The 27,944-nt window shown below is 37.8% G+C and overlaps 1 long non-coding RNA gene across 3 annotated transcripts; it reads right to left on the bottom strand.

Annotated features, from left to right (window-relative positions):
* LOC119696156 lies at positions 1 to 27,912 on the bottom strand. 3 transcript variants are annotated; one of them, XR_005255509.1, is made up of 4 exons: positions 27,730 to 27,912; positions 26,604 to 26,732; positions 22,729 to 22,772; positions 1 to 584 (listed from the first exon to the last, which is right to left on the bottom strand). It is a non-coding gene; the product is annotated as an uncharacterized LOC119696156 (long non-coding RNA). The 3 variants fall into 3 exon arrangements; XR_005255508.1 differs by lacking the exon at positions 1 to 584 and adding an exon at positions 13,682 to 15,505; XR_005255507.1 differs by lacking the exon at positions 1 to 584 and adding an exon at positions 18,681 to 21,137.
* Positions 27,913 to 27,944: the final 32 nt, after the last annotated feature.

Here is a 27,944-nt window from a genome sequence, read left to right as displayed (position 1 = left end):
TTCCTACAATACAACTGCAGTTGTATCTCTCTCTGTGAGAGACACCCACTGTGTGTGTGTGTGTGTGTGTGTGTCTGATGTCTCTCATACAAAGTTTCTCATGTAAGTACCTTAAAAGTTACTGAGGAATATTGACAAAAGTAACCACCAGATGTAAGGGTAACTGTAGCATGGAAAGGGACATGGCGGTGGCACTGCTGGTACACCCTCCAAGTGCCATGAAAGCACAGGTCAGAACTGAGAAGGATTCTCACTATGGGTAAAGCAGTCTGGAGGATGTTCTTCTCTATCCAAGAGTGGAAAGCAAGGAACTTTGGACTCCAATTTTCAAACAACTGACTGATTTTTACAGTGCTGATTGTGTTACTCTTAAAACATTGCACCGAAAACCTGGAATAATTAATACATGAGCTACAGCTGCTTCAGCAAAGCCATGCATGTGATCATTTGTGCCCAGCATTAATCAAGAGAAGTGAATTCAGCTTCCACAATGCAAGCAGTTTCTGTCCTCAGCTTTTGGGAGTTCATAATTCAATCTTACTGACATTTCTTTCCCCTTCCATGCTCTTTCACAAAAGGTGAACCTGCAAAGGAAGAAACTAGAGTCATTAACTGTTGGAAACTTTAATGTCCTACAAAACCTGCATTAGAAGTGCTAATGAAATTTCCGCTGCTGAAAGACTTTGCTTACTAATGCATGTAGTGAGAAAGGGGCCTATATAGCCCACAAAAAAAAGAGCTGTGTTCACTTTTAATATGCCTCATTCATAATTCCTCATGCTTAAATTGGCAAAACACCAAATTAAAATTTAAGGTATTCCTTTTAATTGTCATTAAAGTAAATATATGGTTAACCATTTCCACTAGACTCTATTAAATACACTATATTTGACAAATTTCTTTTAGAACCAAACTGAGTAACATTTCTAATGCTCTTTGGACATGAAATTAATTAGTCCTAAAAATCCAGGTTCTGATCTGCAAAAGAAGCTCACCACTGAATTACTTGCATTTCCATGATTGACACTGTTGTTACTAGTTGAGGTTTTTTGTTGTCCCTGTTGGGGGTTGGGTTTTCTTTCCTTTTCTATCCTTGTTACTTGTGGATTTTTTTTTCCCATTAAGTTGCTAAGAAGCACTAATGGCTGGGTGCTTGAGACTAAGGGGAGAGGGAACTCCTCTGGTTTTTGGGAGTTTCTCTCAGAGGGACAGTAATACCGTGAGATTAGAAACAGGTAAAAGGATGGAGTCTGGGGCAGTTGTGGATCTCTTGCTCTCTCTGGGCTTTGGAGAGATAGATAGCCTGGGGAAAGGAATTCGCTGCCACCACCACAACCCAACTGGGACCTGCCTTTCTTCTGCTACTGGGCCCCACATCCCCTGCCCAGCTGGGACATCCCGCAGTTCCAACTACCTCCACAGAGTTTCTGATACATCTTGTCCACCACCTGGGATTTCTCCTCATTCATGCTGTCCCGAGAGTCCTAGCTATTTCCGAGAGTCCTGCAGGGGCACTGGGACCATTTGCTCCAGGGGGTTTAGGAAGCAAAGCCTTTCTTCCATCCCTTCCCATCTCAGACAAAGACGCTATTGCTGTGCGCTCCCCAAGCCTGCACCGGAGCGCCTCCTGCCGCCGCGGGGGAATCATCACACCTGCCCTGCTCACCAAGAGCCACCAATGCCCCTGCCGGCTGTGACAGTGACTGCACCAAAGGGGAAAGTGCTGTTGTTAGCGCCATAATCACTGTTGCTTTGTTTTCCTTGTTATACAGACTACAAAAGAACTGTTATTCCTATTCTCATATCCTTTTGCCTGAGAGCCCCGTCATTTCCAAATTATAATAATTTGGAGGGAGGGGGCTCACATTCCCCATTCCAAGGGAGGATCCCGCCTTCCTTAGCAGATACCTATATTTCAAACCAAGACAGTCCCCTAGATGATAAGTAACGATGAGCAGGAACAGCTTAAATGAGGAAGGCTGATAAGATTAATGTCCTTGGCTCTCTGTTCCATGCCCACTCAACAATTTGTCGGGCTGGGAATCATGAAGCTCCAATATTCACAAAGCAGCCCCAGTTTACAAGCTGGCAGTGCAAGTTCTTGCAGGTAGAAACTCTTACAGGTTTTTTTTAAATCTTACAGGTCCTTTAATTGAAAACTATTTTCAGGTCCTACACAGAGCACCCAGCACTGCTTCCATTCAATCAGAGATGAATAAATAAATTCAGAGGAAACCATAGTGAGCCCAGAAGGACTTACTATACAAGGACTTACTATACAATACTTATATACTATATAAGTATTTCTACAAAGGTCTCAACATAACACTGAGAAGTTGTGTCATAACTTACCTACTGTCAAAACACAGCAAATTCTCTGGTTTTGCCCAAAATTTCTTCTTCTGTGACAAAAACATTTAACCAAAAATATTTTCCTCATTTCACTGAAGAAAATACCCTGAGAGATAATGTTGCTGCTTCCATTCTCATTTGAAAAATTAGGAAGTGTCTTCTAAACCAGTAGTAGTTTGAGAAGGCAATTTTGATTTTGACATGAATTCCAAAATGTCTAATGAAATCAAATTTTGCTATTTGTTATGGGAACACAAAAGTAAATCACAATAATTATAATAAGAGTGAAAAGTAAAAAAAGATGAAGGGGGGAGAAATTAAAGAAAAGACAGCTTCACTTAGAGGAGTAGAACTTTCCAAAAAAACAGCATTAAAAGCAAGGAGTGACAGGTACAGGGGGGAAAATGGAAATTAAGGAAGAAAGAGATAGAAAACATGGACAAAATGGCAGAGATACATTGGACAGAGTCTGGTTCTGATGACTGGACACTGAGGAAATGAGGTAGCCAAAACATGCAGAAAAGAGGGCACTTAATAGTCAAGTTGATAAAGTAACTTGTAAAGGAAAAGTAACTGGCAACTGAGAAAAAAACCTAATGGATTAACTTAAATAGTTTTGTGAAGTCGAAGAAATGAGGTGCACATACCACATACACAATACTAAGAGAAGACAGAAAGCCAAACCACAGACCTTTGCAAAGGGATCAAATCCTGGAAGATTCAACAATTGTGAAGAACCTTTTTATTTTTAGTTTGTTAATTCTGAGAGAAGATATAAACCATGTTTTACATAAGGAACAGAGAGGGAAATATATTACAGCATCCAATTTCTCCTGGGGGAGAAAGGATGCTATAACAAAAAATGCCTGAATGGTTTTTTTCCCAGGTTTGCTGGAAGTGCTTGGTAAAACTGAAAGAACAAAGTTTATCCAGCAGGGTGATCTACTGAAAAGATGGGGTCATAATGGATCAGATTCAAATATGCTTGTGAAACCTGAACAGCTGTAACAGACTCAGAACCACTGAAATCAATGAGGACATTCTCAATTCTCATAAAGAATTTGAATCGGGAAATTGTAATCTGATTCCAAAAAGAGCTGTAAGGTTGATAATATGCCTTTTGCTTTTTAACAGTCTTAAGTTAACTTTGCAAATGTCAACATTTTACAGACCCTCACAAAAAACAGTAAAGCAAGAAGAATGGAAATAGCCTTTGGGGGATACACATGGTTGCTAGTTGCTTGTCAGGATCTAAGTGGGCACTGTTTGCTGATGTTCTAGTTCTAACAAATTATTGGAGAAATTAATTTATTTCTATGATTAAAATTAAAGAAACAAATGAACAGACTCAAAACAAACAAAAAAAAAAAAAAGAGAACAAGCTAAAAACTAAACAACAGCTGTCCACCATGGTCTGTACCAGTGCTCAAGTACAAAAACTGTGTTTGATCCAAGCTCTAAGTGGACACATGCATGAAAATTTCATCTGGCTGCGCAAAATCAAGGCCAAGTGGCAGATAGAGTCAAGATACTCTCCCACATCCAATCCTGTGAGATTTTATTTTGCAATGCTTTCCCTTACCTGCACTTTCCTTCATGTCCTCAAAGTACAAGGAAGTAGTAGTGATTGCAAAGTAAATCTCACATAGTTTAAGCAAAATACTGGCAGGGCATGGGAGCTGCTTGTCACAGCTTGGAGTTCTGCTCATGTTTTCAAGGCAGTCTCATCCATTTCTGCTCTCATCATTCACTTTGTAAACACTGACTGATCTGGGACTGGACACAAAACCTTTGAAACTGGCATGAAGCTTTTGCTCATGCCTTATTTTAAGTACCCAGATTTGTGAAGCCACTCAATCTATTTTGTGTCCTACTCTCTTCTCCTATAACTATATGACATATATAGTATAGATACCTTCGCATCACAATATACAACAATGCCACAGTGCACAGAGGTATTTTCTACATAGTGTTGTGCTCTAATCCATCTCCCCTTTTCCAGTTACCTATCAAACTATGTCATTTTTGTGTTAACAGAACTTAAAGTGATGCCGAAGTATGTGGAAACACAGGTTAGGGATGCATTGCCTTTAGGCAGAGTCTCCAAAAAACAGTAAAATCCAACCCAACTATTTTCCAATTCATTTTGAAAGAAATTGCTACAAATAAATAGCAGCATTTTAATTAAATACTTCCTTAGTATACTTTAAAGAGATGGGAGGCCTAAGGAGATTGACCATGACAGACTGACCATGACAGAACCCCAACAGCTGAGAGGAGGAAGGCTATAGTGTAAGTGTTAGTCTTGTAATAAGCGCAAGATCAACTGGAAGTAAGCCATCAATGTCACATTTTACACTGTTCTTGTAGCTATTGTACATATGTCACTTCCTGTTAAAGCAAATAGGGAAGCAGAATTTTACAAACCTAGAAAAGCAAAACACTAAAACACTGTTGGATTTCCCAAAGATTCAGACACAAATACCCACATGAAAATTTTTGCTACTTTTAGTTTTTTATCATTCCTGTTCCAGAGATTAAAGTTAGATATGACACTATAATTGCGAAGGCATTTGAACAAAGAGTGGCTCTGAAAATTGGCTTCATATTTCAGAGCAGTACAGCATATAGGATGGATATATACTCAGATGTAGAAGAGGGAAGCAGAGAACAGTCTTTCCCAGATGAGCAAAATCTGCTCCCGAGAGAAATTTAAATTTGTTTGAAGTGAAGCACTGCTAACATACATTGGCATATCCGGAGTCAAGGGCTGGGAACTGCCTGCACTGCTGTAGCTTGGGGCAGGGGGAGGGTACATAGGCTTATGAGGTATGCAGTTGTTGTGCACACAGGGACAGATATCCAAGAGCTGAAAGAGAGCTTGATCTTTTTCCATGACCTAAGCAATGGTTAAAGATTTCCATTCCTCCTAGGTTCAAGTCTCACCCTAAGGCTAACCTTCGCTATGGCTTTGTATACATGCCAGAACTCCTGAAATCTCTGTAATTTTAAGAGAGATATTTATGACATTATTCATACAAGTTGGAAATGGGCTGCTTCCTTCATTTATCAGACCAGAACTTATTTCCATTGAAATAGTATTTCTCCCTTTTAACCCAGTTTTCTACCTTTTAACCCAGTTAGTAAATAAATTAACCACTAAATAATAAACTAAATAGCTTTAGACTATATTAATAGCAACTTTTTTCTTTTTGTCACAATGGCAATTTGTAGGCCCGGAAAGGAAACAGTGAAGGATTACATTACACAGCACGTGTTTCTATGGAATTCTTAAGGAAAAACAAAGCCACATCGTCTGCCAGGAGGTTTGCTGGGGGTCAGCAGACATATGCAGTACTCAAGTCACTCTAACTGGGTAGACTGAGGACTGCAAGAAGTTTGAATAATGTGTATTAGCAGCCCATATTTTTTCATGGAAAAAACAATGGTGATCAGTGAAAAGGTTCATAATAATACTTACTGCTCTGTTGCAGTAGATTTGCTATAGGAACTTCCAATGTACTCAGGACTTAAAAAAGTCTTCAGTTTTGGTGTTCCAGGTATCCAGGAACAGCAATATTTTAACCCTAAGAAGGTCTGCATGTTGTATTTGTCCTGTCAAGCTCATGGTATGTGCTATGGACCATTACCTCTTAAATTTTTCTCTGGGGTCTTCGGTATTGATACCAGTACAATGGAAATGAGGGGTAAATCTGTCTCCTTTTCTCTCAACATGTGAAAAGGAAAATTATGGAAGAGTTTGTCTTTTCTAAATTACTTTACTGCTTCTGTGCACCTACCATGTGGCCACCAATCAGGCTCATACAAGGATGGCAGTTCCAGAGACAGGAAGTAACCTCTGAACTACAAAAACACAGCAAACTTTTTAAATACTTACTCAGAAACAAATTGTCAACAAATTGGGTTAACATTTCAGGAAGGAGGAACACCATCACACATGTTGACAAAACAACGAGGAAACATGCCTATCCTCTTTACAGCTTGTCTTCAGAACTGCTCAAAGGCTCCTTTCTCCCAGCATGATGAAATGCAGAAGAAACACCAGTGAAAATGGACTGTGCATCAGAGTTAAATTATTCACACCTCATGGGAAAGTTAAATGGGGGCATTAGGTTAATCACTGTGGTATGGTATAACCCAGCTCACGGAGGAACCCAACAAAAAAAAAGTAAAAATACGGCATCTGAAGCTTCATCTACAGCCCATGACAGACATCAAGTTTGTCTTCTGGACATATGTGTTCATGGAGTTAGTTTTTGGGGGGTTTTTTGCATGCTGTGTTTTGTACTATCACATCTCAATACCTTTATTTAGAAGCCATTTTGACCAGCCTTTTTCTGTGGAGAAACACATGCTCTTCCGCCATACTGCCTCACCACATAACACTTACTGTCTCCTGCCTCTTCCAAAAGGGCATGGTGATCCTACACAGCCACTTGTTGGTGCATTCTTCTGTGTGCCAAGCCCACAAAGACCAGCAAGAAGCAGCAAATTACATGCTTTCCACTTCTCTTGGAGGTAAGATCTGGCTCACAACCTGCTTCAAAGTAGACAACCCACCAAAAATCCAGGCTGCAGATGGGAATATAACCAGTCCACAACGGTGTGAAGAGTCCTAAAATAATGTCGTGGCTTTGGGCCACACCAACCAGCAGTGTTCAACTTCAGAAGAACTCCCATAAACATAAATAGGAAGAGCAAGTGCTCCGTTATAAGTGCTTCAGCCTCAGGTGAAACATGCTGCCCTCACTCAATCCTGTCCTGCTTGTATTTCTGCATGAGGTTTCCAAAAACTTTTTGTGATGAGTCATAACCCACTGTTGGCTCATTTTCACATCATGATGGAGTAGCATTCAGCTTTCTACTCTATATCTGGGAATATCAATATAACCAAGGCTGTGCACTCTTTTCAAGTCTTTTAAAATTGTGGGATGAGTTGATAAAGTGGCAAATTTCCCTTTTCTTTGGTGCTAATGCTTCTAACCAAGCAAATGGCGGGATATTTTTCTTTTTTCCTTCTTGTATAGTTGCCACTCCCTGAGACTCAAATGACTCAAATGTATTCTGCCTGCTGGACAACAGTGATTTTCAGATGAAAGTGCTAACATTATCCTGCCCCTAATAAAAATTTGCTGCCCAGAAAATACTAATTCCCTGTGTATAGATCTGGAAAATTGCACAGGATACTTATTTGTATGTGCTGAATATGGGAAAAAATATTACTTAACCCTGTTTCTAAGCTCACATGAGAGCCTCACTTGTGTCAAGGTCTAAAAATGGAATTAACAGCAAAGACCTGTGATTCTGAACAGTTACAAATCTTGCTATTATTCCTTTTTTGTCATTTCCACAAATTTGCTTGACAGTATTTACTGCAGTGTATCACAGCAAAGTTGTGAATTTTCATTCATTCCTTATTAATATAACTTGAAGGTTTTGAGATGTTCAGATGAGAAGGACTGCGGCGCTGTGTCCTTCTGCTTCCGGCTGGGGGAGCAGGATCAACGGCGGCTAGCTCTGACACAGCCAGCACTGAGGGACACTCTCCAGATGCACTGCGGTGTCCAGAGGGCGCCTAGCTGGAATATTTAGAGGCAGCTGTGGCAAGGTGAAGAAAAGAAGGACTCCGTCTGGGAGCAAAAGTCCGGTTTTATTGAACTCCAGGGGTACCAGCCCGGCGAAGACCACGGGGCGGGGGGCGGGGGGCGGGGGTTGGTTTACATGGGTTTATAAAGGGGGAGGAGAACAGGAGTGGAGCTGGACCAAGCTCCAATTGGGAAACAGGGGGGTGGGGGGGGATACAAAGGAGTGACTGCTGGGGTAACAGATGCATTTAAATTGGGGGCGGGACCTCAGCTCCTAATCCAATCACTTGATGGGAACAGTAGAAGATTCTGGAATAATGGGAGGGGCTGCGGAGTGATGGATAGGGGTCTGGGGAGGGGTTACAGTAATGAATTAGCACAAATAAGGACAATTGGGGTGGAGATAAGGGGATTGGCATGAACTGATGGGAAGGGGAGAACCAGGGCACAACCATATAACAGAGGTGAACAGGGGTGAACAGAACATACCAACTTTAAATAATATACAATTAAAAATAACACACCACAAGAAAGGACAGCAAAAGGATGTCCTGAAATGTCATATTTAATGGAGTGGATTGGAAAGTATTAATGTTGTATAATTAAGAGGTCATTCTGGTCTTGAATTGCTGGTGTAACTGTTAGGCATTGTGAATTTTGATTAATTATGGCATTATCTCACCACCTGCAGCTTATATCTTCAAGTACAGTAGAAAAATATTAGATACTAATAGCCCTTTCCATGTAGGAAATTATACGAGACTAAGCCACAACAAAGTTTAAAATTCAGGTAATCTCTGATCCAACCAAGACAAAATTCCATTAAAATAAAATTTTGTATGACATCTGTAATTCCCCTTTTAGTAGCGTCTGTCTTTTATATAAGGGCATTTTAAATCTCATTAATAATTTTATAGATATCCTCATCTCTCACATTAACTCTCTACCCCTTGGAGGGGACAGATCAACCTCCCTTTTCTAAATATTTTCCTTTTTTGCTTCCTTTTTTGCCTCCAAAAGCACCTTCCTGCTGCTCCTTCTTACCTCTCCTATATTCTTTGTGCACTCACCTCACATACATTCTTGCTTCTTTATGCCAGAACTACGTAAATTTCAAAAAAGATACTATCTGTTTTGGCAAACAGTAGAGTGCTTTGGCTGGTGACATTTAGGCTTGCAAAGTTAACCTGTAAACAATGTTTGGACAAGAGTGAGTGGGTTTTGCTGTGTGATGCCTCAGAGCCAGCCCTTGTAGATTCCTAGCTATCCCACCAAGCCGTGGCCCAGGCCCAGGGCAAACACATTGATATCATACATGGGATGATAGATCCATGGTTACTTTCCCTATGACCTTGGTTACAAAGACCTTGGTTATTTTTCCTATGAAGCCACTTGCACTTTCTGGAACAACTGCACTGGGATTTCAACAAGATAGTCACAGCTAGGAAGCCACACCCTGCATGCCTCCCTGCTCAGTGGTGTTGCATCCTAGCAGAGCTTCTCTTGGCTCCAGTTACCACATCTTGAACTTCATTATTAAGTAGAGTTCATCAAGCAGACCATATCTTGTTCTCCCTTCAAGCAAACTGGTGTTAAAAGTAAAACACAAAAACATTTGGAGAGTGAGATAAGTGACAACCATTCTTTCCCTATTTTTGCTGACCTGGCATCAGAAGAGCTGACCACCACTCACATTGTGTCCAGGATATGGGATGTGCGCACAGGCTGAGACATGCTACTGAGCACTTCCCAGAAAGCTTCAAAGTTAACAGGCCTTTTCTGGCAGTTCTTCTGGACTAAATGCATGTGGTAAGGTGGAAGGACACAAAAGATGGTGAAGCCATGTTTTATTTTATAGAACATTGACTTATTTTTATAAATTTTTTCTTCTAGCATGACTGCACTCAGATATAGCAATGCTCAGCATCAGAAATGCTGTTCAGTGAGCTGTTTCCTGAAGGAAAAGTGCACATGAGGATTCAGGTTATTTCATCTACCACCAGTGATGTTTGTACTCTTAAAGGACAGCTGCAGTTGATAACAAAGTGTGACACTTCTGTTGGTCCCCCTTCAGGAACATCAAGGTGGCCTGTGACTTGTTATAGAATTCTTAACCATATAATTAGGACAACCTAACACCTGTTTAAAGATTGCAGCATAATAAAGCAAAATGCTTGGATGGACTTTTGCGGGTGTTGGAACAGTCAGCTGCAGGGTGAGGTGACATCAACCGTGTAAAACTGAATTCTTCCTCAGTAAACCACTGGACTGGGACTATAGCTGGACTTGTGCTTAGAGTGGTTTTTTTCATCATCATAAATTTTGGGCTTATTTTGAGGGGGAAAATAAATGACATTCAGATTCAACCCTCAACAGAGACTTGATGTAGCCTGGACACATTTTCTCAAACAATAAGTGATAGGCAAAGATGCTTTCTATTTATTTCAATATCATCAATTACTTTGAACTCTTCACATTCTACTTTGCAAATAGTACTAGCTTAAATACTCATATAATTCAGAGTGAATAATTTCAGACACATTTTTTACAAAATCTTTCAAGATATTAGCGTTTGCAAAACAAAAATATTTGTTCAGAGCACAACAAAGTAGAAAAGAGGTTAAAAACACTATACAAAGAATAAAAATCTCTTTATTTATTAATCACATACTTTCTAGGGAGTTTTGATCTTTAAGTTTGTTCTAATATTAACAGAATTAATTTCTAGTCTCTGATCCCAGGGGAGATGTTTTCAGTGAAGCTTTCAGAGGATTAAGTGTAATGATAAATCAGCTTAAGGAGATTTTACTATGGTGCTCTTAAGTGTAGAGCTTCTAAAAAATTAACAGATAAGAAAATTCCAATGCACTATATTCAAAAGCATTAATTTTCTAGCTTTTGACGTAAAATAATTTTGTAAGTGAAAGTCAACATAGAAATTGTTTAATTTTTATTATATGATGGTATATTCTAATTCTCTCATCTAGCTTTATTAGCTTTTAAATAAATACAAAGTTTTGGGGAAAAAATCTTACAATATTCTCAAAAAATAAAATTCAAAAGTAAGAGTTGGACTGTTAGTTTCTCTGGGGTTTTTTTCAGCTTGATTTTGGTGGATTTTTTGGGGGAATTTTTTTGTCATTCTGAGAACCAAATCATTTAGGCTCTACTAGAAAATATTTCTTTGTAAACAGCTCTGCTTGAATGTTTGCCTTTATGTTCTAGAAAGACCTTTTAACTGCACTATTTTCTGACTCTCTTGGGAAAAGCCCAGGTCTCTTTTGGATGCTCTCTCTTTGGATCCTAAATTGTGTACTGTATCACACAGTACAATGCAAGCAAACATGGAAAATTCTTCTTCCTACTATTTTCGAGCACAAGGCATTTCTGGCCCATTTCTGCAAGACAGCCCGACTAAAAGTCTTCTATAGTCACTACTGAAACCTTTATGAGGAATGTGAGTTTGTTACAGGCACAACTGTTATTTCACATATGCGGTTTAACACCACCTGAAGAAGAGATGAAAATAGCACCAATACAAACATACACCTTCACAGAAATCCCTGTACTGTTGTTATGAATCAGTTTATAGTAACACTGTTGCTCAAATAATTCCTACCAAAAAAAAAAAAAGAAAAAAGGAGGGGAAGGTTAAAGAGGTAAAAGAAAGCGAATAGGCATCTTTTCACACTGCTTATAAAAAATTGCCTGCCAGCTCACAATTAATTTCCTGCAAACCTGCTTGGCAGTGCCCTCCCCACTTCATGGCCGCAAGGCCTGAGTGATTTGTTGCCATAATGGCTTTCTTGAATCACTTATAAATGAGGTAAAGTGCATGACAATGACACTGTTTTAGTGCTGGCCACATGCATTTGTCTGCAACCACTTGAAACTCTACTCACAGCTCTGGCAATAAGATTTCACCTTAGTGATGTTTCATAAATGCACAGCTTCACAGGCACAAGGAAATTGATATTAATATAGCTACTCTTAATAATTAAACTAGAAAGGTAATTTGAAGGAGAAAAACTTACCATCCAAATGACACTCTCAGTGTCTTTCAGTATTTGCAATATATTCAACAATAATTTTGCATTCAGCAAAAAGAGGAGATCTCATAATAAATAAAGGGTTTGCACATCTGCAAAGGCTTAGTATTTCCAAAGTTACTTGAAAACAAAAATCAGCTGTATGGCTTAATGGCATCTAAGTGGGGCAAGCACTAGCAAGACAGGAATGTCCTGTAGAAAACTCCTAAATGTATCTAATTGGTGTTTTGGATAATATTACTTTCCTCCTCTGCAGAGACATGGAAAACAGGCAATGAAAAGGTTCTATATAGAAGATTATCAACTGAGTATGTTACCACCATGAATATTTTAACCTTGTTATGAGCTATTAACTATTTCATGCTGTTTTCCCTTCACGAACTTTTCAGTAAGAGAACCATACTGCCATTTGTAATTATGTAATTATACTATTCAGGAAAAAATTCACTCATTCTCCCCTCCACCTACCCTGAAAGAGATGCAGGGTTTTTTGGGGTGTAAAGAGAAAAGATGACAGAGGCCCTGCTTCAGTCCTCTGCATGCTCCCAGTGTGGATAAAACTATTGTGTTACTAAATTTTTTTGCATGATCCGGAAGCACTAGCCCTGTCTGTGTGATCACCCTGTTCTAGAGCCTGTGCTATAAAGATCATACCGCATTTTCCAAGTTTACTTTTTCTTCCTACTCATTAGCCTAAAATATCTGACCTTTTGAAAAGACAACTTTAACAAGTTGTGGGGCTTTGTGTCCATTTTCTACTGCTTTGCATAAAGAAAGGACATCAAGGGCAGTTATTGCAGTATGGAGAACATAGTGGGGTGAACAGTGAGGCTTTAAGGTTAGCACTCATGTATATATATGTGTGTGTATATATATATGTGTGTGTGTATATTGGCATGTATCGTACTGTCTATCACTTTTTATTATCTTATTTAAAAATGGATTAATTTCTCTAAATACTTTTTCTTTGGCATCAATGAAGAGAGAAAAGAGATTGGCTTTCTTCTTCCACCTTTTTGTCAAGTTTTAAACTGGTCTTGCATTGAAACTAATCAAATTTATGCAGAAATGATTGTAGTAAATATCATTAGGAATATAAGCTTTAAAAAGGATAGAACCCTAGAAGCTACAGCACAGGATGGAGAATCAAGAGTGCTTGATCAATCTACTGCTGATTAACTGAAGCTCTGAGTAAAGAGTGGTTATGTTGTTTCACCCATATCTCTGTTATTTCACAAGTCTGTTGTAAAAATTGAGGTTTTTAGTCTCAAGAGAAAGTGAGGGTTATGAGTTTGCCTAGCAATTTATGATTTTTGTAACTTTCGAGAAGACTGAAACAACCAAATCCTTAACAAATACTTTTCCTTCATTATTTTTCTATTGTTTAATTAGTGCAGGGAGCGCTTAGATGTATACACCAGTGGCTTACTAAATCAAAATTTTGAAATACTGCTCTTGAAAGAGGAGAAAGACAAGAAACAATACATTGGTTAATACAAAAACACAAACCAAATTTTTTAGACCAATTTTCGCCTTCATGAAATGTAGCTTTTGTTCCTATAAGCATAAATAAATTCATACATGTTGCTGGTCATTCTGCTAGCCATAGAAAATGGACACTGAGAACAAGTGCTCAGGCGATATCTATCTATATGAAGATTTTTTTATTTATTGACAAAATGATGCTTCCTTCTGCCCTTCAACAAGCCTGAAAGCATTTACTAGAAAGTGGAAGATGTTTTTCCCCTGCTAGTTTTGAAGATTTGTTTGAAAGCCACTTTTGAATTACATGTTTTCAGTGGCTGAGTGAAAGTCTTCTATTCTTTTGTTTTGTCCATCTCATTTTGTTGTTTTTATTTTCCTCAGAGTTCAATGCAAAACCTGAGCTTACCCGTGGACCACAGGGTATCCCATCAGGTCTTCCTCTGCAACAGGACTACAGTGATCCAAGATTCCAAGCCTACCTTCCCTGATCAGCCTCATGGATTTTTGCAGGAAGACTGCAGACAATCTTTATGGGTTTTGATTAAGCATAATTGCATAAACACAGATGTATACACTCAGCCTCACAGGCCTGGCTCCTTCATCAGTAATGTGTACACCCATCATATCCAGAGAGAGAATAGACTCCCCAGTGTGTAAGTTCATTGACTTCTTCCACCTTGCTGAAATATTATGTTTTCAGAGCCTTGGTTTTAAACATGCACTATAAATCTGGCAACAAGTGTTACTGAGGTCCCAACTCTAAATAAATAGTTTAAAATGAAAGTTGTATAAATACCCATCTGTCAACAGTACAATTTGAAGGAAGCATGGTAAATACAAAGTAAATTAAATGGGATTCACTTTCGTGAAGTGGATGGCTACTTAAACCAGTTATTATAGAGAAGATTTTGTTGTGTGGTGTGACAGCATGTACCCATGTGGCTAAGCAAGAGGTGGTTGAAAAAACAAACCCCACCCATACCTAGAAGCAGTGCCATGACCAAACCACAATTCCTGTGAGGCATAAATTTAATTTGCTGAAAATGAAGTACAGGCACTGTTGAGCACATTACACAGCAACAGACATATTGTAAGAGAAAATAGTGGAATCTGATGGAAGGTCCAAGTCCTACACATGCTGAAAATAAACCAGACTTTTTTTTTTTTTTTTTTTAATAAAGGAGTATTGTTTTGAATGTGCTGGGTAACTAAGTAAACCCAGCAGATTTTTTTTACCAAATATAGTCTCTTGCTCATCGCTAAAAATCCTAGATTTAAATTAGGAGCTGAAGTAATTGAAAAAAGTTTACAACAAATATTTGGCTTAATATTCATGTTTTTCATGAACCTTTCTTAAACATATAAAACAGAAAATACCATTTCTGTTATTTAGTAATTTGATGCTTAAAACTTTGGGTTCTTTCCCTTTTTTTTTTTTTTTTGACATGTTCAGAAAGGAGCCAGTATGGTCACTGTTCAGTACGTCTTTTGTTGTTTGGGGTTCTTTTGTCATATGCCATACCAATGAAAATAAAGGAGGAAAAGGAGGCTTTGTTTTTCACAGTAGCTTGAAGCAGTAGTGACACAGGCCTAGAAAACTAGATCATAGGAGACTTGACTGTTAAAAACAGTTCAAACTGCTACATTTCTCTAGGGCAACGTTGTCCAAATAATACACTGTAAAATTATTAAAATGGATAGAACAAAGGCTGAAAGTTTGAATTGTCTTCCATTCCATGCATGTATTTGATGTTCATTGCTTTTAGCCATTCCAGCAGGCCAGCATGGAGGTTTTCTGGATGCTGAATCTGGGGGCCAGGTCTGAATGGTCTGAATGGGCCAGCCCCTTCATGTCCTGGCAGCACTGATGGACCAAGATGGAGGGATTCAGGCCATGCCTTGAGCCTTCAGGAGACATATGGGAGTGTTTGGCTCCATGAGGTTTGCTCAGCCAAACCTGTAAGAGCTGGAGTACCACACTTCCTTTTTCCCACTCACAGGCTGAGGGTGTCACTCAGGAAAACAAAAAACCAAAAAGTTAGCTTTTGAGTATCTTTCTATCTAAACAAACAAAAAATCAATTTCTCTGTTAATTGTTTCATCTACTTTCTCTATTCACAATTTCACGTCTGTAATACCTGGTTTTTCTGCCAGCATTTCCTCCAGAAACAAGGGGAGGTGGAACATTCAGAGACAGCCCCACAATATCACCAGTGCAAATACAAACACAAACCAAGACCATGCTGGGGTCCAATTGCTGAATTTAGCCCCTCTTTTATAAAGGAAAAAAGACATTTCTATCAGTTTTGTTGCTAACACTTCTGGTCTTCTTTGTTCTGGGTGAGGAATAGTTTTGTTGTCTTTTGAAAAAGCCAGGACAAAGAATCAGCAAAATCAACACATCTCACATCAGTTTAGAAATTATCTCTATTAAATATTATGTGCTTTTTAAGTGTTGTCTGAAGAAAATAATTTCTGTGGCATAAACAGGGCTTGTCTTAAAGGTTCTGGAGAGACAAAAGACTTTCATCCATCAGCAATTCAGTATGACAGGAAACAGACTCCTGAAGTCCTGGGCATATTTGTATGTAAAGGATTTTTACAAACTGTATTAAAATTAATCATGTATTTTCAAATATGCTTGAGGTTGTTCATGAAGGCAGTAGGTAACAGGGCAGCAAGGTTCCAACCTATAACAGCTCTGGATTATCTAAAAATAGTCTGCCAGTTTCTATTTTTAGCAGCAGTGATAGAAATCCAAAAAAAACCTCACCAATTTCAGACTAGCCATCTTGTATTTATATTTGAATTAAATATGTCAAATCAGCCTCTTTTTTATTGCTGCACACTCCTAGATGCAAATCTTTGATTCTGCAAACCAAATCTGTACTAATTCATTAATTCTTTGCATCAGCCACCTTAATAAGAGTTAATATTTTCAGGTAAAAAAAGGCTGTGAGTGTTCTTTACTGCCAGTCTGTTTTAATGGTATCTTGTGGATTGAGACAGCTGAAACAGCAACAGCAATTGCTCAGAATGCTCTTTAAGCCACAATGTTTTGGTTACCTCACTTACCGCAGAATATCTTTCCTGTGAATTAGAAACTGACTTATTCCTTATGTAGTTTCAGCTATTTAAAAGATTCCTTTGCAATGCCGAGGTGCAGTAAAATCCAATGTAATGTAAATCACTCTCTGATACTATTTTCTCCCTTCACTTTTTGGACAGATCTGTAAGTGCAATGAAAAAACCATATTTTTCAATGGCACCAGTGGAGAAATTGGTGTCAGAGATGGAGTTTAAAAGTCATATCATCTTGCTAATAGCTAAATAAGAAATTTTCTAAACTGGATTTTGGCTACACTACTTTGAATGTTTGAACATTTATTATTTTAGTAAGGAGAACATTTTAACTGCTAAAACTGAGGATAAGATAATGTTATCCTCCTGGCACATTTAATAATACATACTAATGCATTCTGTATTTCCAGTGCAACTCCTCTTCCTTGTCTAGTACTATTGCTCCAAATTGATGTATTTTTCTGAGCAGCAAACCTAAGCACTAATGTGGTTTGGAGAAAATGGAGCAAATGACCTCTTGCTCTGGAAAGCAGCACACTGTGACATTGAAGTCATTCTTGTTTAGATAGTGGCTTGACTCTCAGCAACAGATCATAGCCACAGAAACAAGAGCTGCACGAAATATCATGTAGGGCCTGTAAATCCAGGAATGTTCTGTATGCTTCCAGAAGTGTCCTGTAGGATCTCAAGTAGCCTGTCCCATCCTGGGAGGACTGCAAATATTTCTGAACAGACCTGCTGGGTTCAGCAGAAGTTAGCACATTAAGCTAACAGGGAAGCCTGTTTTTTAAGTCTTTCTTTTTCAAGTCTGCGAAATATCATGGTAAGTCCAAGACAAAGATGTTTCTCACAACAATAATTTCACTAACACCATTTCCCATGTTAGAGTTAATTAAAAATTAATGCACCTTGTTTTAATGTCTTTTTTTGGAAAGCAAATAACTCACCCAAACTTTAAATATGTTGGTGCTTAAATAACTCAAGATACCAGTATGTGCTTTCTCTCCAAATGGAAACACAAAAAAATCTCCAGGTTTTATCCAATGAGATATAATATGTGTAATAACACAGAAGGATGTTATATTGAGATTTTGAATCAAAACTCCCCTTTTCTAGACTTCCCATGTACCTTTCTTTCCTGTTTAGAAAGCAAAAGTTTGACAGTCTATTCTAATCTCTTATAAAAAGAGTGATTTCCTTGCAATATGGGGCCTCCCAAGACAGCATTCCTGCAGAGCCGGTTTATCTGTAGATGCAGCCAACCATCTTAAATGTTCCTGCATCTGTTCCCCAAAACTCCTGTCAGAAACCTTGTCAATGGCCTCAAGCCCAAGTCTTGGGTGATTTGGAAAACATCCTTTCTAGTTCCATGGTCTGTGCTAGGCATGTCAGTAGATCCATTTTACTTTACATAGATACTTCTACCTTCTCCACTCTTACACAACTCTGACTTGTTATGGTTAGCAACCAATTGACATTTTCAAAGGCACCCATCTCCACCCACTCACAAAGTAGTCCAGGATAGCAGGGTACTTATTTCAAAAGCCAAACCAGTCAATCTGTTCAAGGATGTGAAATTCTGAGCTGGCTTGGACTAGTAGCAAGAAATTACCCAGAAGAACCTCAATGTACACATTTTAAATACATTGAAATTCTCACTTCTTAGAGTTGCAAAGGTTACACTGGGATGTAATTAATAGGAATCTTGATGTCCATAATTAGAAATCACTCTTTATAAAGTTTTTATTTAAAGGCATAAATGTGGTAACCTTAAAACAACCAACAATAGAGTGCATGGCTTGATTTCAAATTTCTGTATTTACACAAGCAGAAGGAACAAGGAATCTTGCCATTCTTTTTGTGCCAGGTGAAGAATGTCCAATCTTATTTCTACAATAAAATCAAAAAGGCACATAAAATTCCTTTAATGCTGGAGATTGCAAGAACAAACTGAATGGCAAGGGTCAGCTCTGAACGTGTTTCTTTTCCTCAGTAATGTAATGGGAGAGAGCAGTACTCCTTACTCACTAGAATTACTTTTGCTGCCATGTGTATTTGAAGAACTGGACCATTAGGTTTTTAAGTATCTTGGTTTTTCAAATTGTGCTTGATTCTTTGAGAGGAAAAAAAAGGCTGTAACTAAGTAAACTAAGTACTTTCAAATTGTTGACACAACCCTGGTTTTCCATCAGAAAAATTATCTTAATATCATAAATGAAAATATATAGCATTGCCACGCAATAAATATAAGTTCTGCCATTGCTACAGAATCCCTTTTACTTATAGAGCACTACCTATTACAATTCAAGATACACTATCTAGATTTAACAGAGCTAAATTATAATCTCATTAACTAAATGTATTATGCTACACATTAATAAAAATGCCTTACTATGGGCCAGCAAATCTTCCATTAAAATTAAAGGGTATTTGTAAATTATAAATTTTGTATTTTGTAAATAAATTATGTATTTTGTACAGGCTTGTTTCAAACCACAGCCTGGTGAAATGCATAGATATACTTCCATTGGCTTTAGTGACTTTTACATCAGGAGCTTAGGTACTGCAAACATTACATCTTCCTAATAAGAATCACAAGGAAAGAAAAAAAACAGGTTTATTATAAATGAAGATGTTCTGAAAGGGTTTTTTACCTATACCAGAAATTAGTGAGTAGAAATTGGTTCAGCATAATGTGTAATTCTTTATCTTACTCCAATCAATTGCTAACCTGATTCTCCATAGTTTTGCCAGTTGCCTTCAGATTTGAAATCTTAAGTGAGAGCACAAGGTCTTGAATCTCCAACAAAGACAAATTTGTAGCATGCCATTTTTTAACAAAGGAAAAAGTCATTCTAAAACCTTTCAGACAATGGAAATAAAAGATCATTTCTGTTTCAATTAGTATTTCTGTTCTTTGTAAAGTATGTCTTTGATAATAGATAATAAGTTTCCCTACCAAAACTGGGTGCATTGACACCCACTCCTCCATGTGAAGCTCTACATACAGGCAATGATGATGGAACACAACGGCAGCATTCAGGAAAAGGTACATGTGCCCATGTGCAAAATTAAAACAACAGTGTAAAAGAGCAAATAAAGGCTTGGAGCCTTAGAAAATTTCAGTTCCAACTTGCCACACTTGGGGTAAAAGGAAAAAAAGAGTGAAAAATATTTAATAATACCCCTCTCTGAGGTCTGAGGCAGATGATTAAAGTTTACACTTCCACCTATAATCCTTCTGGTACTTACTGCCCACTCAACTACTAACACATAAGACAGTCTGTTTTGTTGCTGTTATTTTGGGGGTATGTAGGGCACTTGGCTGCTAAAGAACAATTTACATAGACCAAGGAAGTACATATAAGCAAAAAAAGGGCTTTTTGTTATTGACCCTGTCAGTTTTGTTGCATGCAGAGGGGGCCAGTATCAGATGAAGGAAAGAGATATTCAGCAAAGATCAAGGCATTCAGTATGTCATTCTCCTTAATCTTCCATCACCTGGAAGTTAGCTACATTGTGTCTCTGGTCCTAAAATGATCTGAATTCTGCCTTCGATACAGTTCCTTGAAACCCTGCACTGGAGCCAAGACAGTGTCTTTGAAACTATACCATCATTACTAGCATCATTCCTGGGCCTGCGGTGTTTTTTTCCTAAAATATGTACATCAATGTAGAAATGGATAGATTGTCTGAAAAACAGGCCAAGGTGTTGGGGTTCTGGATGGGATTCTTTTCACCACCACTAGCCCCCCGGCACAGCTGAGTTGTTGCATCTGTGCCATCATTGCTCAGGGATCAGCTGTACCAAAGAGGCCTCAGCTGGGCAGCAGGGTGACCTTCTCTCCTTCCTTCACATCAGCTAGAAAAATTGTCATATGTGCAAATTTCTTTCCCAATTTCATATGTACCCACTCACCTGATGGACTTGGATATCCCGATATGTAACCTGGAGTTGCCATGGCTACACCTGCATGATGGGGTACAAATCTGATAGCAATGTGTGTTTTGCAGGTCTGGCCCAAACACCCTCTTCCAAGCATCCCAGCAGGGCTGGAAGTACCCCATACCCCCCAAACATATGTTTTCCCACACAGTCCATAGCACAGTTATGTTTTCACCACTTCCCAGGACAAATATTATAGATTTAAGCAAAGCTTCAGCTCTAGTGCTCTCTCCGATCACAATCAAAGGATATCAGTTTTTCAGGGTACCACCAAGATTTTTAGAGGTCCTGGAACCAGCAAAGCCCACCTGTTGTATTAGGCTGTGTAACAGATCTGGAATAGCTTTATAAATCAGCATACAGAAATTAAGATACTTGAGGAATAAGTCTTCCAAAGACATTGTTGTGAATAAGTTCTCATTTTAAGTATTATTAGATTTCTGAGGCAGTAGAAGTTGAATTAATTATACAACTATCCAAACAAAGACAAATAAACCAAAAAAAATACGAACACCAACCTCTCATCTTTTCTCTGCAGAACTTGTATTTTATATTCTCACAGTTGGAGGGCAGATTTATTCCACAAGGACTGAGACACTGTTTTCCAAAGTACATGAGCTTCAATCATGGATTACAACTGTGTTATTTCAAGATTTAAAGGAATCAAGAAAGCCGAACAAAATATTGAAACTTTGCGTAAAACCAGATACTACCAAGGTTCTAAAGAGTTTGTGAAAATGAGACTTATGTACTTGTAACTTTCTCTTAAAGATGCAAAGGAATTTATTTTAGCAGCTGCTTTGTTGTTTTCACTACCAATACATAAACACAAATTCCAGGTGTTCCATAAAGAGCATTCTCTTCTAGGCTACCAAAGGATCTACCCTTCAGACTGAAAACTTACTGCATTTCCCAGACCATTTTGGGAAAGATGAGGAGTCCAAGAATCGCAAAATCCATATAAGGGTAAACTAGCATCTGACATGTCTATAAGGTCTTGATTTAGTGGTCACGTAATTAATTTATTTTTTCACACTGTTTCTGAATCTGTTTTGTCAGTATTTTAAATCTTCCTTGAATATGTGCAAAACTTTTTTCCATTGTGCAAATAAATCTTCAGATTCTCCTTTTTTCCCCACTGGCAAACCCAGTAAAAATCTGCTAAGTCTGAAAAGCTCCATCTTTCCCAATAATTTTTTAATTAATCATTATTAGGTCTATACTATTCAGAGACATAAATAGAGAGGTTTCTCCTGGTCCACAGAAGGTGCATATTCTGGCTTTATTTTTCTTGGGCAAATACCACGCAGCAGAAAAAAAATTTCTGGGAATAGGTTTACAAATTTATATTCAATAAATCATCATCCGATAAAAGTTCAGAAGCTGGTTGTCTATATGTGTATTTGGTAAGTTGTTCATGCTGCAGAAATTTAGGTTGTGTTCAACCCTGCATTGGTTGTGCCTGTGCAGAGTTGGAAGAAGGGGGACACAGATGACTAAGTTCAATTATTTACTGTGTGTGAAGAAAACCCTGAAATGTAGCTCAAAATATGTAATACATTTTTAATATTTATGATTAAGCATTAAAGTAGGAGCAGCACTGATGGAAAAGGAATTTCAGCGACAAGATTAGATTCCAGACTTTCCTGGTGAGAAGAATACCATTAACTACGCTCAAAAATGCCAGCAGTGGTTTAGTTCCTTTTCCACTGTTCCCATGGCTTCAGCCAAAGAAAATGAGCTGTAGAGGAAGAACATCTCAGCAAGCCTTGTGAAGGATATCTAGTGCCTTCCCCGACTTGGTCTGTAATGCAGGGTTCATACAACATATGTTAAAAGATTTGTCTCAAAGTTTGGGAAACGTAGTTTATCCAATGCACAGAAAGCAGAAAATCAAAGGGAAATTTCCCTTATCAGTTGTGGTATGAAATTTCTTTGTCTTTCACTTCAGGTATGGCCAGAAAATAAATATTTCCTTTTCTTCTTAGCACATAATTTTTTCATTATTGAGTGTTATCAAGGTTATGTCTTTTAACCAGTCAGTCTTGAGTATTCAGAAGTTTAAAGCCCATGATAATACTGAAAATGAAGAGAAAAATAAAAATGCAGACTGACTGTGGTTCAGCAGAGGTCTGGAGGGGAGCTATGTCTGGACAGGCTTGCTAACAGAATCAGGGTCTTATTTATCAACTTGTATGTTTGTATTTACCATTGTTGTGTGTCAGTCTTCAGCCCTCATCTTCCTGGTGGTACCTAGGCATAGTTTTTTGAGAGAGAACAAAACAAGGTTGTGAGCCAAACTTATTCCTTTTACTGGAAAGTGGACAGTGACCCCGATGGGTTCATATCCTGTCCCTTGAAGCTGGGTTTTTCTTCCCTTTGTCTTGTTAGGAAAAGAAAGCAACAAAAAAATATTTGTCTAAAACTTCAGTTCTTTAAAATATTTAGTTGAGAATTGAAGGGAAACAGTATGTTTAGGGTTATTTTAATTACATTTGTTTAGAATTTCCACCAACAAAATTATGTTAACTTCTCAAATTATTCAGTGTTACTTTGACTTTAGTTTTTCAGATGCCTGAAAGGAAAATAAAGGATATGAAAGGCAGTAATTTTGAAGTTAAAATTTGACACTTGAAGGCATTTATTTTTAGCATATAATGTAAAGAATGCTAAAAGAAGGAGGGGAAAAATAAACCTAGGTCAGAAATGAAAAAGTGTTTTTTGGGAAAGGTAACAAGCTCTTTTGGTTTATTTATTGCTCATCTTTTACTTTTTTCAAGTAGCATTATTGCTTTTTTACATGAATCATTGTGTCATATCATTTACAGTCTGAGCAACAAAGACAGCAATTGCTACTAGAGTTAGTGGGATTTCACAGCCTCTTCAGATCTTGTGAGTGCTCTAACTGTAATAATGAAAGCACACATGTATTAAAGACAAGAAGATAACATAAAATTAAATAATTACTTTACAATCCATTTTCACAGCCATCTGGCTTTCCACTCAAAGCTTGTCCCACCAGGCTGAAAATTACCTGGATATTCTTTTGCTAGCCACTTGAGAAATACTTGGAATTCAAGAGATGATTCTGGAGACAGAAGACATGCAAAGGCCTTAGTCCTTGGAAACTATGCATCAGCCTCCATGTCTCCAATGAAAAAAAAATTAATTCTGCAGAGAAATCTGACATACACCAAGCAACTGTTCTGAAGAATGTAGCTTCAGCTTTTCAAAGTGGAGTCAGCATGATAATGACTGCAGCTGTAGTGAAGGGACACAAAAAGCAGAGAGCAGATGGGGCACAGGGAGAAGCTCTCCCATTTCATCAATTCTGCATGAAAGATTTCCTTTATTAATAAGTCCAGATTGAAAATTCTTCACTCTAATTGACCTTACATAATAACTGCTGAGAGAGAAAGGTTTACTAGCTGATAATTACAGCCCTTAATTTATGAGATTTAGGTTTTCAACCACAGAGTCTGAGAATGAAATATGACTTAAACTGCTGATCCCTAAACTCAGAGTACAAATATTTATCCAAAACAGTAGGAGAAAAGAAGTGTATTGTCACCCTAAATTTCACAGGGTGTGTAAAAATTAATACATCTTCCATCAATGTGGTGTTTACTATACCACATCCTTTTAACCTAACAATGCAAAATGCTAAACTAATATTGGTTTCTCTTAAAGGGAAAGCCCTTCTTGTTACATTTGGTGTTATTTTATTTGAAACATGATTATTACAGGAGGCACAGGTGATGCTGCCCATGATTTACCATAACAAGATTTTTTTTATAAAGATGTTTACATTAGAGCATCAAGTTTTAAAATACAGGGAAATATTAAAATTAAGATGAGTAGTGCATCTTTAAATGATCTCCTTTCTCCCTTTGTTGCATGTATTATGTCTCTTCAAATACTTTGTCATAAACTTCTGTTTCTGCCAGAGTTTACCCTCATTCTATATAGTGAGTAGACTATTTTCTGGACTTGAGTTGGGCTTATTTTTTGAAGAAGACTTTTGTCCAAGGCATTTTTTTCAGAATTCTGTTGGAAAACAGTGAATGTGTCACTGGGTTGCAAGAAGAGGAAAGATAGTTTTGTAATTAGACACTATCAAATGCTACACTATCCAATGCTGCCCTTCAGTACTACACACTTTCACTGTACAAGCTTGTCAGGAAAGAAAAGTATTTATAGATAGCTTCACAGCTTTTTTCCATATTACCTCCCTGAGCTGTAGACTTATCTAAATAGTCCATGATATGCAGAGCATCACACTGAGTGTCTGGGAAAACTTGAACTGGTTACCCTGAGTCAACCTAAAAATCTATGTCTTTCTCTCCCTCAGGGTATTGTCAGAAATCCGGATTTTTTTAAGGAGTTTTTAATAGATACAAAGTGGAATATGAGTATGTTTGGACTAAGAAAGTCTACATTAATTTATATGAGAAAATCACACAGGGTTTGTTATGAGATTATGTTGTTGAAGTTGACTTCTTCCCACTATTTCTACACCCAGGCACAGCAACAAATCTTCTACGTCCCATGGCTTTGATATCTTATGTAAAGAATTCTGGATCAATAGGATGGAATATATGATTGTGTTAAATCAGGCCTATTTCCCTTGGTGAAGGTTAAAGAAATTAGTTTTACATTCTTTGCATCGAGTTAAGAGTGAAAAAAATGTGGAAAAGATGACTGATGTTGTACATAGAACATCAGCAATGATTTTCATGTATAAATAAGAAATATTCTCAGAACAGAATACAATTAAATAGATTATTTAATTTCAACATAAGGTGAACATAAATTGCAGTGAAAGTGACACTAGGGGAATAATGGCATTTCACTACTGTAACAATTAACAGAAACATATCATGAACAGAAGTATATCATTCTTTAGACTGCTGTCTAGACAAATATCTTCTTACAAAAATACTTTATTAATATCCTTGGAAGTGCATCATCTAAAGCAAGGTATATGACTTTGAATTACAAATACAAGCTGATCTTATCTAGAAGTTAAGGTCAGTAGCAGATGTTACACATTCCTATAGATACATGCCCAAAGACAAGGATTTTTTTTTTTTTTTATTTTAATGGCAGAAATCTGCCAGCTATTCTTACTTGTCTGCAACAGCTGAACAATCTTTCAGTGCCATGAGGAGATTGATAACTTGGCTCATACCTAGCATGGACAAGCTTGCCTTAATCACATTGCTCTTTTAAATGTACACAAGGACATCAACATTGACAGTGCTACAGTAAAGCAGACATTTGCTGAAAACAACTGTCAACATTGTCAAGTTTTTTGGAACCTTTTACTATGTGATTTCTATGACAAAGCTTGTCTAATTCTTACAATTGCAGCAACAATTATCAGCTGCAGCAACAAATTTATATCAAAGAGATACATAGAGAAACATACTGAAATTGGATTTTCGACCTGACATTCTGAAGTAAATGGATTAAAAGACATTAGAAGATAAATTAACAGCAACATCCAGAGATTCTAGTCCTATTTAAATAAATTTCAAGATTTTTCATAAGAAGTTGCAAGAACAAAGGAGAATATTTTATCTTTGGTTCACAAGTCAGGCCTATTCTAAATTCTTCATGTCTTTTTATTTCTATACTAATCATCCCATTGAACTTGCAAAGATATGCTTGAAAAAACTAAACAAAATTAAATTATTGGGGGTGCTAACTGATACCTGGAATTTTAAAAATCCCAACATGTAAGACTCAGAATAGGCACAGAATAGGTAAATGCTGCAAAGTGCATAGTAAAATGCTGCAGAGGGTGGGGTGGTGCCAAATCTGTACTTGTATTAGCTATTGGGAATTCTGGCTCTTCCAGCAGCTATCAAGACCAGTCTCTCAGTATCTGCCACTCCTAAAGTTACTGGACCATTAACACAAGTCTGCAAATGGATCTTGGGATTCTTGGCACTATGACACTTTCAGCTTATTGTATTCTGCTTTCATGCTTTTCTAGGAGCAAGCATTACTTAAATAAATAATAAAATTAATGGTATTAAATAAAAATAACAGTGTTTTGTTAATTACAATAATACTTACAAGAAAGCATATGAAGTTATTTCCAGCCAAATTTCATCGCAGGTGGTCTTTCTGATTACCCAAAGTGATCATTCCTCTAGTTTGCCTTAGAGAAGTGGGGGTTTTCTCTCTTTCAATCAGTCATTCTTCCTAGTGACACATAAAATACCTTGTAAAGAACAGGGATCCTGTCTCACATCTGAGATAGGTTATGAGGACAGTTCCGTGTTTGCTCCTGCAGTTCTATTCAGACTGAGTACTAATGCTGTGGAATTTATGAGCCCATGAACTACCCTGTTCATGTCAAACTGTCCCTCTTGGATGCTAATGATGGTTCTGGATGATGCTGTCAACAGCAAAATTTCACTGTGTCTTCTTAATCACAATTTCTAAAGTCTTTTTTATATATATTAGCTGCTATCACTCTAAGCTCTTCCAGTTCATTTTTCTAATAGATCCTTGCAATGCCTGGGAGATAGCACAAATGTTACAATTACTGGTGTTTATCTTGAATTAAATATAAAGAGTGGAGGAGAGGACAGATTGTGGACACAGTATGCAGCAGACCCAGGGAGTTTCCTAACTCCAAAGAGAACCTAGTGCACACTGTCAAAGTGAGTGGTGACTCACAGTTAATTTGGTTGATGGCCTGAGGTTGCAAATAATACTCTTGCCCACACCCAGGTTATTCAGCTGTATAATAAGGATGAAAGCCTTATTATGGCTTCTGCGGGGACTTAAAATCATTGATACGGTTTTGCCATGCAGGGGAAGCGCTAAGTGATGCAGAATTGTCTATGTACTGCTCTGAGCTTAGGATGTGTTTCTAACTTTTCCTAAAGTTTAGGAACAGTAAAATAGTTAATGTTCATGTGATGACAAAAGGAAGCAGGAGAATAAAGTGACACCCTTGAATGAACTGTGAGGAAATAAAATGCACAACATGTGATAATGCCATGACTCTCAGTTACCATGCATTTCTGGGATGAAAAGATATGGTTAGCTGGGTAATTTGTCATGCTGTGCAATAGAGAACAGCAGTAAAGAGTCTTCAGACAGAAGAAAATCACACAAATAGTAAGGAGGAAAGGTATAATTGAAGATGGCAAAAATCTGAAAGAAAGACATTTAAAATTACTGTACTGACCTATTAAATGTAGTTGGGCATGGAATCCTCACAAGATGAGGCATTAAATGACTCCCTGAAGGAACCCGTGGGTTTCGGGCTGTAAATCCCCCCGGCTAGCTTGGGATTTAAGCCCGCACGGATCCTACATGGACGAAGTAAAGGACGAGAAGCGCTCTTTCTCCACGTGGTTCTGATGTCCTGTTTATTAGCTGGAAGGGGACATCTGCATCGTA

The sequence above is a fragment of the Motacilla alba genome, chromosome Z (assembly GCF_015832195.1).
Source record: "Motacilla alba alba isolate MOTALB_02 chromosome Z, Motacilla_alba_V1.0_pri, whole genome shotgun sequence".
Classification (NCBI taxonomy): domain Eukaryota; kingdom Metazoa; phylum Chordata; class Aves; order Passeriformes; family Motacillidae; genus Motacilla; species Motacilla alba.
Note: the sequence above shows the minus strand (reverse complement) of the source record. Positions and strands in the feature narration are given on the sequence as shown.